The sequence below is a fragment of the Colias croceus genome, chromosome 29 (genome assembly GCF_905220415.1).
Source record: "Colias croceus chromosome 29, ilColCroc2.1".
Classification (NCBI taxonomy): domain Eukaryota; kingdom Metazoa; phylum Arthropoda; class Insecta; order Lepidoptera; family Pieridae; genus Colias; species Colias croceus.
Window position 1 is genome coordinate 3,712,388 of NC_059565.1, and position 13,689 is coordinate 3,726,076.

Genomic DNA, 13,689 nt, shown 5'->3' on the forward strand with positions numbered 1-13,689 from the left:
GAGATAGACTTTAAGTAGAACTTTAGAAAAAATGTTACATTATACGAAAAGATAAAATTTATCTTTTCGTTGTAACATTTTTTCTATTCCCAAGCCATAGGAAAGGCATAATTACGTGTTCTTTAATGGAATATAGACTTACATTGCAAGTAAATTTGCTGCTGACTTTGTACTACATTATACAAGTATATAATCAAGGGTCAATATTCAATACATGTAAATAAACGCCCTTTTAGTACAGTGGTTAATATGAATGTAGAGTCAAGATGTCCCAAGTTCGATGCCAGTCAAATTAAATATCTTGTACTATCACACAAACTACTATCAATTAACTTTTATGCATTTTTGTGGTACATTTTTCTGAGAAATTATCATATCATTAGCTTCAGGTTTGGGTATTTACATAGTGTTTTTATTAACTTAACCTGTATGTATGTATGCGATATGTAACTGACTCCTTTCGACTCGATTTTGAGTTTGACCCACTTAAAATGGGCAGGTTTAACTCAAAGATACCTTTTTTTTAAGTGGGGAAATCTTCGAAAGATATCCACGGCCCCCGGGGAAGGAGCCGTGGGTTATGTCGGATTCTTACCGACTAAAACCCCACTGTGTTCCGTCGAGCCTCTTTAATGATGGGGCCGCGGGTATTGGTTAGAATTCTTCTGACTTCAAGGATATACAAAAAAAAAACCTTTTATTTCTTGCAAAAAGTTACAGAAATTTTAACTTTTAAGCTTATTTTAACAAAATATATAAAAAACTTTAAATCTATTACAATTTTACATTGTTAAGTCTAAGTACTAGTCTTGCAAGAACCCCTCGTTTGTGAGGGTGAAGGCCTCCTCCAGAGCACCCCACTTGGTGGATAGGATATACAATACAATCATTTAATGAGTTGTTATGATACGAATCGTATTTTTGTAGTCTTTATTTATTAACTAGCTTCCGCCCACGACTCCGTCCGCGCGGATGTCGGTCTTCGCGTGGATGGTTATTTCTCCATTTTGAGTACCTCTGTCAATAACATCTTATAAATATCTATTGGACCCAATTCCCAAATACGGCTAGGCCTATAATAATACGCAACGTGTGTTCGCGGTTCTACGGAACAACGTCTATGGATAAAACTGAAAAATTAAGATTAATTTTTTTCTACGTATTTTTCCAGGATAAAAGGTATCCTATTTTACACCCAGGATAATAAGGTATAATTATACCATATTTCATCGAAATCGAACCGCTAGTTTTCACGTGATGCCTTCACATACAGACAGACAGACAGACAGACAGACAAAAATTTTTTTAATCACAGATTTGGGTTTGGTATCGATCCGGTAACACCCCCTGCTATTTATTTTTTCAATATTTTCAATGTACAGAATTGACCCTTCTACAGATTTATTATATGTATAGATAAAAACATGAACAGCCATAATTTCAAGAGTCCACTTTAGTTTTTGCTAGTTAGTGGTATATTTATTTAATGATTTAGTTTCTTAAACAAACAAATCGTGCTATGTTAAATCTTTAGGTATGTTATGTCCAATATTTGTATACGCACATTGATTTATTCGAATCAATAATTTTATATAAGACACTTGATTCGGAGAACTAATTGTGTGTATTTCCGGTATGTGTTACGTATTTAATCTATATCTATATTATGTTTTATAATATTCGAAAGCTAAAGAGTTTGTTTGTTTGATTATTTGTTTGGACTCAGGAACTACTGGTTCGATTATTCTGTGTCAAATAAAGTGTTGTTAACTGAATTCCGAGCTATGCAGTCGTGGAAGGTCCATTAAATATTATTGAAAATATTTTTTATTGTTATAACTTATAAAGTTACAAAATACAGCCATTTTCGTGGTTAAAACTAAGAAACATTTATAATATTACAAGCTGCTCGCCCCGGTTTTACCCGGGTAGACGGTTTTTGTATTAGTACAAAAACGATATTTGATTATTGATTATTACGATAAAAAACTTAGGTTTTTATCGTAATCGAAGCGTATAATAATCTAACAAATCAAAAATCATAAAAATCAATGGTGCAACTAACACAACACTGATTGTTTAAGTAGATACTGATTGTTTAAGTACAAAAAATACATAAAAAAACGGCCGAATTGAGAACCTCCTCGTTTTTTTGAAGTCGGTTAAAAAAACTTGTAGAGTTGATGAGTTGATGACACAATTTGTCGTCAAAAATTCATTATACATTATAATTTATTTTATTTTTTATTTCCACGTAAAACTAAATCGCCGGTAATGTACCGCTGAAAACATGCCTAAAAACAAATGACATTTGACACATAGAGGTCATTCACGTTCTTATTTCAACCATATCTTACGGTGCATTTACATCAGACGAACATAGAGCAAGAGCATTCTTTCGTGATCTTTTAGTGTAAACGAAAACTCGTATTCAGTGTTGTTCAGTATTAGAACATAGCATAGAATCTTTTCGAACGCACTAAGAACAACGAAAGAATGCTCTAGGTACGTCTGTTTTATTTAAACTAAAATAATTTGCCATACACTCGTTTGATGTAAACGCACCGTTAGATACACCTGAAAAACTTTTTTTCTGTATCATCAGTAGTTTAGTATATGACGTGCATAGTTGTGTATTATGGTTTTTAAAATAGTCTTAGTCACTCGGTTTTCCCACAAAAATTATTTCGATAGATTTTTTGTATTTCGATACATACGTACATAATGTACTAATTTATTAATTACTTACCTGTACAGTGTACCTTAATATAATACTACTAGCTGTGCCGCGCGGTTTCACCCGCGTGGCTCCGCTCCTGGTCTTAGCGTGGTCACGTGGTGATATATAGCCTATAACCTTCCTCGATAAATGGGTTATCTAACACCGAATTATACAAATCGGTTAAAACAAACAAACAAACAAACTCTTCAGCTTTGTAATATTAGTATAGATTCTACCAGGGGCCATATTGTGACCTCTTATTTCCAGACATATAAATATATTTGAATTTGAATTTGACGGTTGACGCCGTGAATTGAACTGACTGGCAAATTCATATTATAATAGCCATAATTATTAGCCATGGTTGTTGCAATCATAATCTGAATTTGCCAGTCAGTTCACGGCGTAAACTTTCTGGAAATAAGAGGCCCCATACGGCCCCTGTAGGTACTTTACATCTCAATGTCATAGCACGGCGTTAGCTAAGCGCTCTGACGCTGTACCTTCCCTATTTTTTACACAAATATTTAGAAAAGTAGCCTTTTATAAAGTCTATTCTAAACCAAAGTTTAATTTTGAATTGAACTTATTTGTAGCAGCCGTTTTTGTGTGAAATGAAACTATGAAAACATACTTATCAGACTTATGTATTTATAGGTATATGCAGATGAAACCAGGTCGCCAGCTGTGGAAAACAAACAAGCGAAACAAATAAAGAAAAACATTAAAAACAAATTTTATGACAAAAATAATCCTACTTTCAATGGCTCTATCGATGATGATTCATTTTCTTTCTTAAATTTCGTAAAAAGTTTAAACGTATGAAAAACTGAACAGAGATAGCAAAATTTTGTGTGCCTATTAATCCTCGATAAATGGATCCTGGATATCACCGAAGAATTTTTGAAATCGAACCAGTAGTTCCTGGGATTAGCGCGTTCAAACAAAAGAACAAACTCTTCAACTTTATAATATTATGTTCGTGTCACAATGTTTGTCCTCAATGGACTCCTAAACCACTTAACCGATTATAATAAAATTCACACACCATGTGCAGTTCGATCCAACTTGAGAGATAGGATAGTTTAAATCTCAAATCGTTTTAAGAAAGCGGGTGAAGCCGCGGGCGGTAAGCTAGTAGAATATAGATAATAGCGGCAAACATCGACGATCATTAATAATTATTGGTGGACCAACGCCCATTGTGAAGAATCATGTATTTTTTATTTTTTATATCAACAGAATTCAAAGAAAAGGAGGAGGTGAAGTACCTATTTTTTGGTAATGTTTTTGTATCCAGTATCAGTTCTTTGAAGCGTATACAGCATAATGGTTTTAAGATTGGGATGCTTTGTAAAATTTGTCTAAATTGTCTGCACTTTTTTATCCGCATATAATTTATTATATAAAAACGTCTTTTTGCACCGTTTATACATAATTTCTATGTATTGTGACAGTACAAAGGCATTTGAAGGTCTAGTTTATTAGATGAACGTTTAAAATTGAGTTTGAGTTTGAAACTACTGAAAAATAAATCTCATAATAGCTGTGCCCCGCGGTCCTACCCGCACTGCTCCGCGAATATAAAGCCAAATACCTAAATGGACTATCCCACAATTTGTTTTTCTTCGGATCAATAGTTCAGGTTGTAGGTTCATATTAGGAGACATACAAATCTGGTAATACAGTTTGTGTGTATTTCAAACTTATATAACCTCGATTTAATACACTTTAAACGGACAGATTTAATTAAAACTTTGCACACTTATCAAGGATCGGTGACAATATAGTAATTTCAAGAGTTTGAGCGTGTTTTATTTTAACTTTTTATATCGATTAAGAGTGTCCTAACAGAACTAACAAGATACATGTACTACTTAATATAACAATAAATTATCTATGGCAGAAAATAAACCATATTCGTTCTATATTTTAATTCAATGTATCGATACTCTAGTTTTAAAAATAAATGAGTTTAAGATTGTTTACATTGTAATGAGTTCAAGAAAAAACAACGGTTACATTGTGATTTCGTATATACATAGATAAGAGAGGTTAAATGTAAATAGCACGTAACAATTTATATTCATTTAATGGATTTAAAAGAAAACAGATTTACTTAAAATTTTACTTAAGTCATTCAATTGAATGCTGCCATTCAATGAACGAGCTAGTCGTTCAATCAAAATGCAGATTTAAATTTAACAAAATGATAGCGTCGAGTAGCGACATAAACATTCCTGTGCCCCTGAGCCAGGTGCAAATTTGGTTCATTATTTCCTCTCAAGAGATAATTCGTCAGACGCATCAGAGTATGATTTTGTTAATGTGTCATTCATTCTATTCGAGACACCAGCTGGCGTATAATACACCATGTTGTAACCAGCTGATTTTTTTTTTCGTTGAGATATTGGGTTAGCTACAATTTGACAAATTTTTAGCTGAGAGGAAATTAATGAATGTATTTTTTTTCCTACGTGCGTGGGAGTGGGTGCAAAAAAAAAACGGGGAAGTATAGGTATACCCAATATAGACTAAATTTCATGCACACTCATAATTAATATACCCCTCATACTAAAAAGCAGACAACGACGGGATATATACACTTAGTTTTACAAGCCACACTTCCTTGGGACCTTAGCACTTCCCATGTCACTGACATACATTTATCCGATTTGTCTTTGTTTCAATGATATTGTTATTATCACAATAATTAATATGGCAACACTTGCAAAGAATGTAACTTTTTGGGTACTTTAGTAATCACTACATAGGTAGTATAAAAAAAGTCTCTTTCTCTGTCTCTATGTCCCTATGTATACTTAAATCTTTAAAACTACGCAAGGGATTTTGATGCGGTTTGTTTTAATAAATAGTACCTATTCTCAAGGAAGGTTTTAGTATATAATTTATTATGTATTAGGCAGAGCGGGCGAAGCTGCGTGCGGAAACCTAGTAATAATTAATATGGCAACACTCGCAAAGAATGTAAAGTAAGTTTTTGGTTTTAGTAGAAGTAATGATAGCACTGAGTGGATATTATCCATTTTGTACGATACAGTTCAATTTTTCTTCTTATTATAAATACCTACTATACTAGCTTACGCGGTTTCGCCCGCTTTGTCTTAAACCTGTTAAATTATACACTTAAACCTTCCTTTTGAATATATTATCTATTTATTTAAAAAAAACCGCATCCAAGACCGTTTCGTAATTTTAAAGATTTAAGCATACAAAGGGACATAGGGACAGAGAAAGCGATTTTGTTTTATACTATGTAAATATTTTATAGCTATACATAAATGTATTTTCTTTCTCTCTTTTCATGTACAATTGGCGAAGAAAAACTTCGTGAGAAAAAAAGCCTGTGCGCGAATCAAAAAAGTTCGACGATATGTGACATCTTGACCAGCGTGGTGGATTATGGCCCAACCGTGGCCCAACCTCATAGGAGGCCCGTGTTCGGATCCCAGCAGTGGGAACGTAGTTTTTAGCAGTGTCGAACCCACAGGCAAAATCAAACTTTATCCCATATCATTGTAAAGTTTCCAACTCCAAGTCGAAAGCTTTAAAATTAATCATTTTACGGTGCATTTACTTCAAACGAGCGAATGCTCATTCTAACCACACTATGTAAAATTGTTTTAGTGTAAACAGGCGTAGACCATTCTTTCGTTGTTTTTAGTGCGTTCGAAAATATTCTATGCAATGTTCTAATACTGAACAACACTAAATACGAGTTTTCGTTTACACTAAAAGATCACGAAAGAATGCTCTTGCTCTAGCCTCTAGCTCTGTTCGTTTGATGTAAATTCATTATGTACCGTGATGCTTGAATTGTATTCATGCTCGTAATTTCTATGTTTCTGTGTTAATTGTATCCTTATGTAGGTATAGGTGTATAGTTTTTTGTCTCTTATTTTTAAGAAATATTGTTTTGTTTTCCAAAGAAATAAATGATAAACTCCATCCAGTCGTTTTTTTTTTTAATCCATCCTCCGAAACTTTCGCATTTATAATATTCACATAATATTATTAGGATTTGTTAAGGCGACTACACCACCGAAACTGAACCGTGAACCGTGAAACACCGAAACCGAGCTAGATTTTTTAAATTTGATCTGGTTAAGGAGTAAAAAAATAAAATGTTCGGTGGCGCTAGTTTCGGTGGTGTAGGCCTACACCACCGAAACTCGTTTGATGTAAATTCATTATGTACCGTGATGCTTGAATTGTATTCATGCTCGTAATTTCTATGTTTCTGTGTTAATTGTATCCTTATGTAGGTATAGGTGTATAGTTTTTTGTCTCTTATTTTTAAGAAATATTGTTTTGTTTTCCAAAGAAATAAATGATAAACTCCATCCAGTCGTTTTTTTTTTTTAATCCATCCTCCGAAACTTTCGCATTTATAATATTCACATAATATTATTAGGATTTGTTAAGGCGACTACACCACCGAAACTGAACCGTGAACCGTGAAACACCGAAACCGAGCTAGATTTTTTAAATTTGATCTGGTTTAGGAGTAAAAAAATAAAATGTTCGGTGGCGCTAGTTTCGGTGGTGTAGGCCTACACCACCGAAACTAGCGCCACCGAACATTTTATTTTTTTACTCCTTAACCAGATCAAATTTAAAAAATCTAGCTCGGTACTTTGCTAGTATATTACTTGTAGTATTTTTGGTATTACTTTTCACTATTCTAACTGTTCATTATTCTAGAGAACTTTTGATTACCGCCAAAAGTGGCCACTTTTGGCGGTAATCAAAAGTTCTCCTAATTTACCGAATGCAAAATAATGAAAAGTAATACCAAAAATACTACAAGTAATATACTAGCAAAGTACCGAGCTAGATTTTTTAAATTTGATCTGGTTTAGGAGTAAAAAAATAAAATGTTGGGGGGGCGCTAGTTTCGGTGGTGTAGTCGCCTTAAAAAAAGGTTGGCACTTGCATTTTGTCACTAATGCGTAATGCATCATATTATTTAAGAGTATCTGCTGACGTTAGATTTTATGCTAAGAAAGATTTTTCAATTCGATCTAGTAGTTCCTAAGATAAGCGCGTCCATCAAACAGATACATAATATTAGTAAACAACAACTACCTTTTATACTGTCATCCCAAAGACATTACTTGCTAAGAACCAGATCACACCGGTTCAGAATTGACAGGAAATACTTCATTCATTAGATTGCAAGTGGGGCGATGCCCTGTTGTTAATTCACTATTGTTTCGTCATCTTTACAACTGGGATTTACATTCTTATATTATGTCTTATCACAGATAATATTATACTATGCTAGTACTACCTATTTTAAAAACCTTTCTCTTGAATCACTCTATATCTAATAGATATTAAAAAAAAAAAAACTGCATGCCTGCGAAGAACACCATTGTAACTTGCCTATGCTAAACAGTTTACCTGCGTCCTATTTCATAAAAAGTCTACAAGTTGTTAAGGTTGTTTCTTAGTTTCGTTTAAAACTCTGTGACTCGAGAATGATTGGATAATATTAGTATGTACCAGTATGAACTATTTTCACAATGGTATTTGACATTAGTTAGTAGAGATTCATTCGTAGACGAACCCGCGGGCAAAAGCTAGTAGGTACATATTTATGTAGCTTATATTGTTTCCTTACTAACTTACTTACTTAATATGTACAATAATACTCTGCTACATCTTTCATTGTATTTTCTGCCCTATCAAGCATCATCAAAATACGTCTAGTAGTTTTCGCGTACTGAAAGAACAATAAAATGTACATTCTTACAAATTTTCGCGAATATGTTTTACTAGAATATATTTATATGTCGATTGACGACCGTACTAATGACTGTCTCCGACTTACACATTAATTTGTTTTAAACTAAAAATACGATTTTCAGCAAACAGCCAACATAATCTAACTTTATTGTTTTCACATTCCAGTGTCTTCCACCTTCAGGCTCCAGCATCAGACAATCTTGACCTTACTTACCTATTACCATAGTAACGTTCGATATTGTACTTTCCACAATTGATGGCGTGTATGGTTTAAAATAAAAATGTTTAAATCATTTAAGTATGTTGTTAAGTTGTTTGTTCTAAGAAGACAGTAATTTCTAAGATAGTTAACTGTTTCATAAAAAAAAAATTGTTTTTTTAGTAGCGCCATCTGTTGTAGAGTAGAAACAGCGCTTGTTTCACATATGTTTGTTATAGTGTATAGTAATTGATAACAGATGGCGCTGATTTAAACTGCTGGCCGATTTTAAATTCAAAATATTATGTATAGCTTATCGCGAATCAATGTACTTAGGTGAGAAAAATAAAATCAACAACTTTATTTACATCATGATATCTATTATTTAATCAACCATTTTGAAACCAGAACGTGAGCTATCGTATAAGATGTTTTCATAGACAAAATGCTCACATTACTACAGCTAGAAAGGGGACATGGATTTTCAGGAAAAATTTTTTGATCTAATTTTATTGTTTAAGTATTTCTTACGTGATCAGTATACGCAATACTACAAGTTCCTTCGCGCTCAGTATACCAATAGTGGGACACCCTGTATGCATGAGTTTGCAATGTACATGCATGGGCGTAGCTAGCCATGGGCTCAGGGTGGGGCAACAATAATAAAAAAAATTTAACTAGCAACTTTATCCGAGGTATAATCCCGTTTAATTTTTAGGGCTTCGAGCCTCTAAAAGAAAAAAAACGAAGCTCATATTGGATCACTTTGTTGTCCGTCTGTCTGTCTATCTAAAAATATTTTTTTCTCAGGAACGCGTCGCGGTATCAAGCTGAAATTAATATTGAACACTAAAATCTACCGTCTCTTGAAGCTGTAAAAAAAATCAAACTTATATACCAACGCAATCAAAAAGATACAGCCGTTTATCAAAACCTAAACGGTTCGCACTTCGTCCTTTATCTGCGCTATAAGACGTTATTTCATTGAAAATTTCAAAATTCTGGGTACACGAAGAAACCTGTAGGATTTGATTCCTTGCGATCCTTGCGGATGTCGAAAATTTTCAGCAAAAACGGCTGTATCTTTTTGATTGGGTTGACTAGTAGTTTGATTTTTTCATAATTTCAGCATGATACCTCCATGCGTTTCAGAGAAAAATGGTCTTGACAGACAGACGGACAACAAAGTGATCCTATAAGGGTTCCGGTTTTTCTTTTTGTGGTTTGGAACCCTAAAAATATGGTTTGGCTACTATATTATATAGTTTATCTTTCTATAGATACATTAATGTGATGTATTAATTTCTTTTTACCATGAAATAAATAAACATGTAAACTAATATGAAATAAATAAACATGTAAAATAAACATGAAATAAATATAAATGGTAAATTAAACCATTTTAAATGGTAAACATATCCCAGTAATTAAAGCATATTTTAACCTCGCACTAAATTTCCGATGCAATTTCGTTTTTGTTTTAAAGTTTAGGGTCACTTACTGACCATAAAAACACAAATTGCTGATAGATCCAGGTGGTGCTTCGCTCGCAATCTTAAAGAAAAATTTTTGGGCGATATTTCGGAGACTATCCACTTTAGAGCCAAAGTTATTTTGCCTTTTTTATAGGAAGTAAAATTTCGCATCTTTTATACCCTGTAAACTTTTTTGTAAAACTTACCGTGTACGATTTATGGCCCATTTAATGAACCGGTTTATCGTTTTGGCTAATAACTTTTAAAATATTGGATTAATCAATAAAATGCATTTATCAATTTTTTAAGATCACTTCATTCTCTACAACTTTTGTTCAACTACTAAATACTTAAACTTTTCTAGTGCCCATACTTTTTGAGTTTGTCGGCGGCCGGCGCTCGGCGGGTGACGCGGCCTAAAAATTTTTTTTTTACGGATGTAATGAAGACGAAAAAGAGATATCCAATGCAAGTGGATTTTTGATAAAATTTTGATTTTTTTTTATAGAAAAATTAATTTATAACACATTTTTCTAAATATCCTCCTTTCGTTTACTTTTATTTTATTCTTGCATCCGAATATAAAATAATATAAATTATAATATGTACTCAATATTATTCAGTTTTACGAAATACAATACCTAACATAAAATATTTAAAAAGTCCATTAGGTACTATTGCAGGTGAGGAAATTAACTATTAATTTTGAAGAACTACCAGTACATAATTTTTAATTAGTTTCTTGAATTTGTAGCATTATATGGTATGCAATATGCATAGGTAATCCAAAACTTTAAAATTGTAGGCATTAGAAAAAAAACTTTTTAACAAAAGTTGTAGAGAATAAACTGATCTTAAAAAATGGATAGATGTATTTTATTGATTAATCCAATATTTTAAGAGCCAAAAACGATAAACCAATTCATTTAATGGGCGATAAATAGTAAACGGTGAGTTTTCCAAAAAGAGTTTACAGGATATAAAAGATGCAAAATTTTACTTTCTACAAAAAGCCATAATACAACCTAAGACAATAACTTTTGCCCTAAAGTGGATAGTTTCCGTTAAGATTGCGATCGTGGCTATATGGATCTGCTTAGGCGCTGGGCGTATGACAATTTGTTAATCAGTAAAATTAGAGGTAAATAATTGCACATAGGAATAGTGACTCACACAGACAAACGAAAAACAAAAGGATTACGTTTGTTTACGCATCGGGTCAATCTTGCGCAAACTTTCGAAAGTGAGTTTTCTTGCGGATATTAAGTTTTGTAGTCAGTAGTTAGATAATTTAATTTTTTAGATTTGGTTAGGTACCTTCCAGGCCAGAGCCAGGGTGGGGCAAGCGCCCCACCCTGCCCCACCGTGGCTACGCCCATGTGTACATGTACATTAATTAATAAAAAACACCTTCGACTTTATCTTTATAAGGAATAAAATAAAACAAATAATTATTTTTAACAATAACATTTATTGCAACACCGAGTAGTAAATGAAAAACATTTAAAAAGTGCTCCTTAATTAATATCACATTTAATTTCGACATTCACATTAAGTTATTTCATAAGATCCTATTTTTTACTTAAATATCTATAAATTTAAGGGAATTTCAAACACACATTCTTAAAATAAATATATTAAAACGTAAACATGAATTATTACTTAGGTACTTGTTAAAAATTTAAAGCATTTATCTGAGATTCACTAATTGTAATACAATAAACACATAACTAGAAAAAATATAAGTATGAAGATACTTTAATTATTATTAACAACTACAAAACATTTAGACTATATATGTTAATTATTTTAAATACAATCACATGAAAAAGGTGAGTAAAAAAATTTCATAAGAAATATATTTTAAAATATAAAAATGAATCCCAAAATGTGTTGGTAAGCGCATAACTTGAGAACAGCTGAACCGATTTCGTTAATTCTTTTTTTTTAATATTCCTTGAAGTTCGAGGATGGTTCTTATGTAGAGAAAACGTGAATATGTACCACGGGCGAAGCCGGGGCGGACCGCTAGTTTTAAAATAAAAATAAAAGGTTTTGAAATTCCCTTAAAAATAGTTATTACTTATTCTAAATTTACTACATTTACAAAACGCACAATAAAATAGTTTGGACCCAATACATTATAATAATTGTATGAAGTTTTTAGTAATAAAAATATTTCATGATATACATTTTGTATTAAAATCTTCCATTTTCGTTAGATAAAAAATAGGTTAAAGGGCCAATAAAAAAAAATACAAGGGCCAATACTTTTAAGAACTTAATATTATTTTATCTCTATAATGCACGATCGACAAAAAAAAAAGCATATGCCGAGCACACGTATCAGAAGTGAAACTTCTTTGGCAAGATTCCAAAATCGTCACTTCACCCCATGAAGTGTCGGTATAGCCATGACACGACCTTGAAATTTTACTCTCAACCCGTCTAAAGAAATTTCACTTCAAAATACATTAAAAAAGAGATTCTTTTTGAGATTCTACAAATAAATATGACATTTATGAATTTAAATATTTTAAAGTCGATCCACCAATAATATGCGAGGAATGTGTATGTAAAGGACCAATCATATCGCTTCATTTAGTTTGAAGTTTGAAGCGATACTATTGGTTATTTACAAACACATTCCTCGCTACACATCCTCGAACATTATTGGTGGAAAAGCACCCTAATTCTGTGTTTTTATTTTAATTATACCCTTTTAAAAATCCCCTTATTGTCAAAGTGAAAAAATTTAGAGGAATCTCAAAGAAAATTTTTTAGAATAATTAATTATGAGTATATTAATCCAAACAGAGAGTTTTATAATTTATTTATTTATACTTAATTTTCACTATAATTTCATGACTAGAACAACACTGAATATCAATTTTCTATACAGTTTATAATATTATACCTATACAGTATACAGTGTGGAAATTTCCGATGGGACTTGGAGGGAAAGTACTTGAAATCTTAGTTAGTTCGATTCCCGGTCGATGCAAATGAATTCTCGAAAATCTTTGAATGCAGTTCTATTTCTTTTTAAAAATAAAGGAATGTTTCCTTTAAGCAAAATTTGCTATCTTCAGTATTTAAAGTACTTTCCCTACAGGGCCCATCGAAAATTACCATACTGTATATTTCAATGACTATAAAACACATATCATAAAATAATATCTTCTATAAATCCTAAAAAAAACAATTTAACACCAATATTCACAATAAATGCAAAAAAAAAGTTTTGACACACCAATAAAACAATTAATGTAAAACTTATATAATCTGTGCCACAGTAAAAAGAATACAAATAGTAACGCAACTACGCTAAACCTCATTTTACAACCGCCATTATATTATACTAGATTTCCACCCGCGGCTTCGCCGGCGTTTTCAAAGGAAAACCCGCATAGTTCCCGTTCCCGTTGCATTTCCGGGATAAAACCATTTCTATGTGTTAATCCAAGTTACCCTCTATATGTGTGCTAAATTTCATTGTAATCGGTTCAGTAGAATTTGTG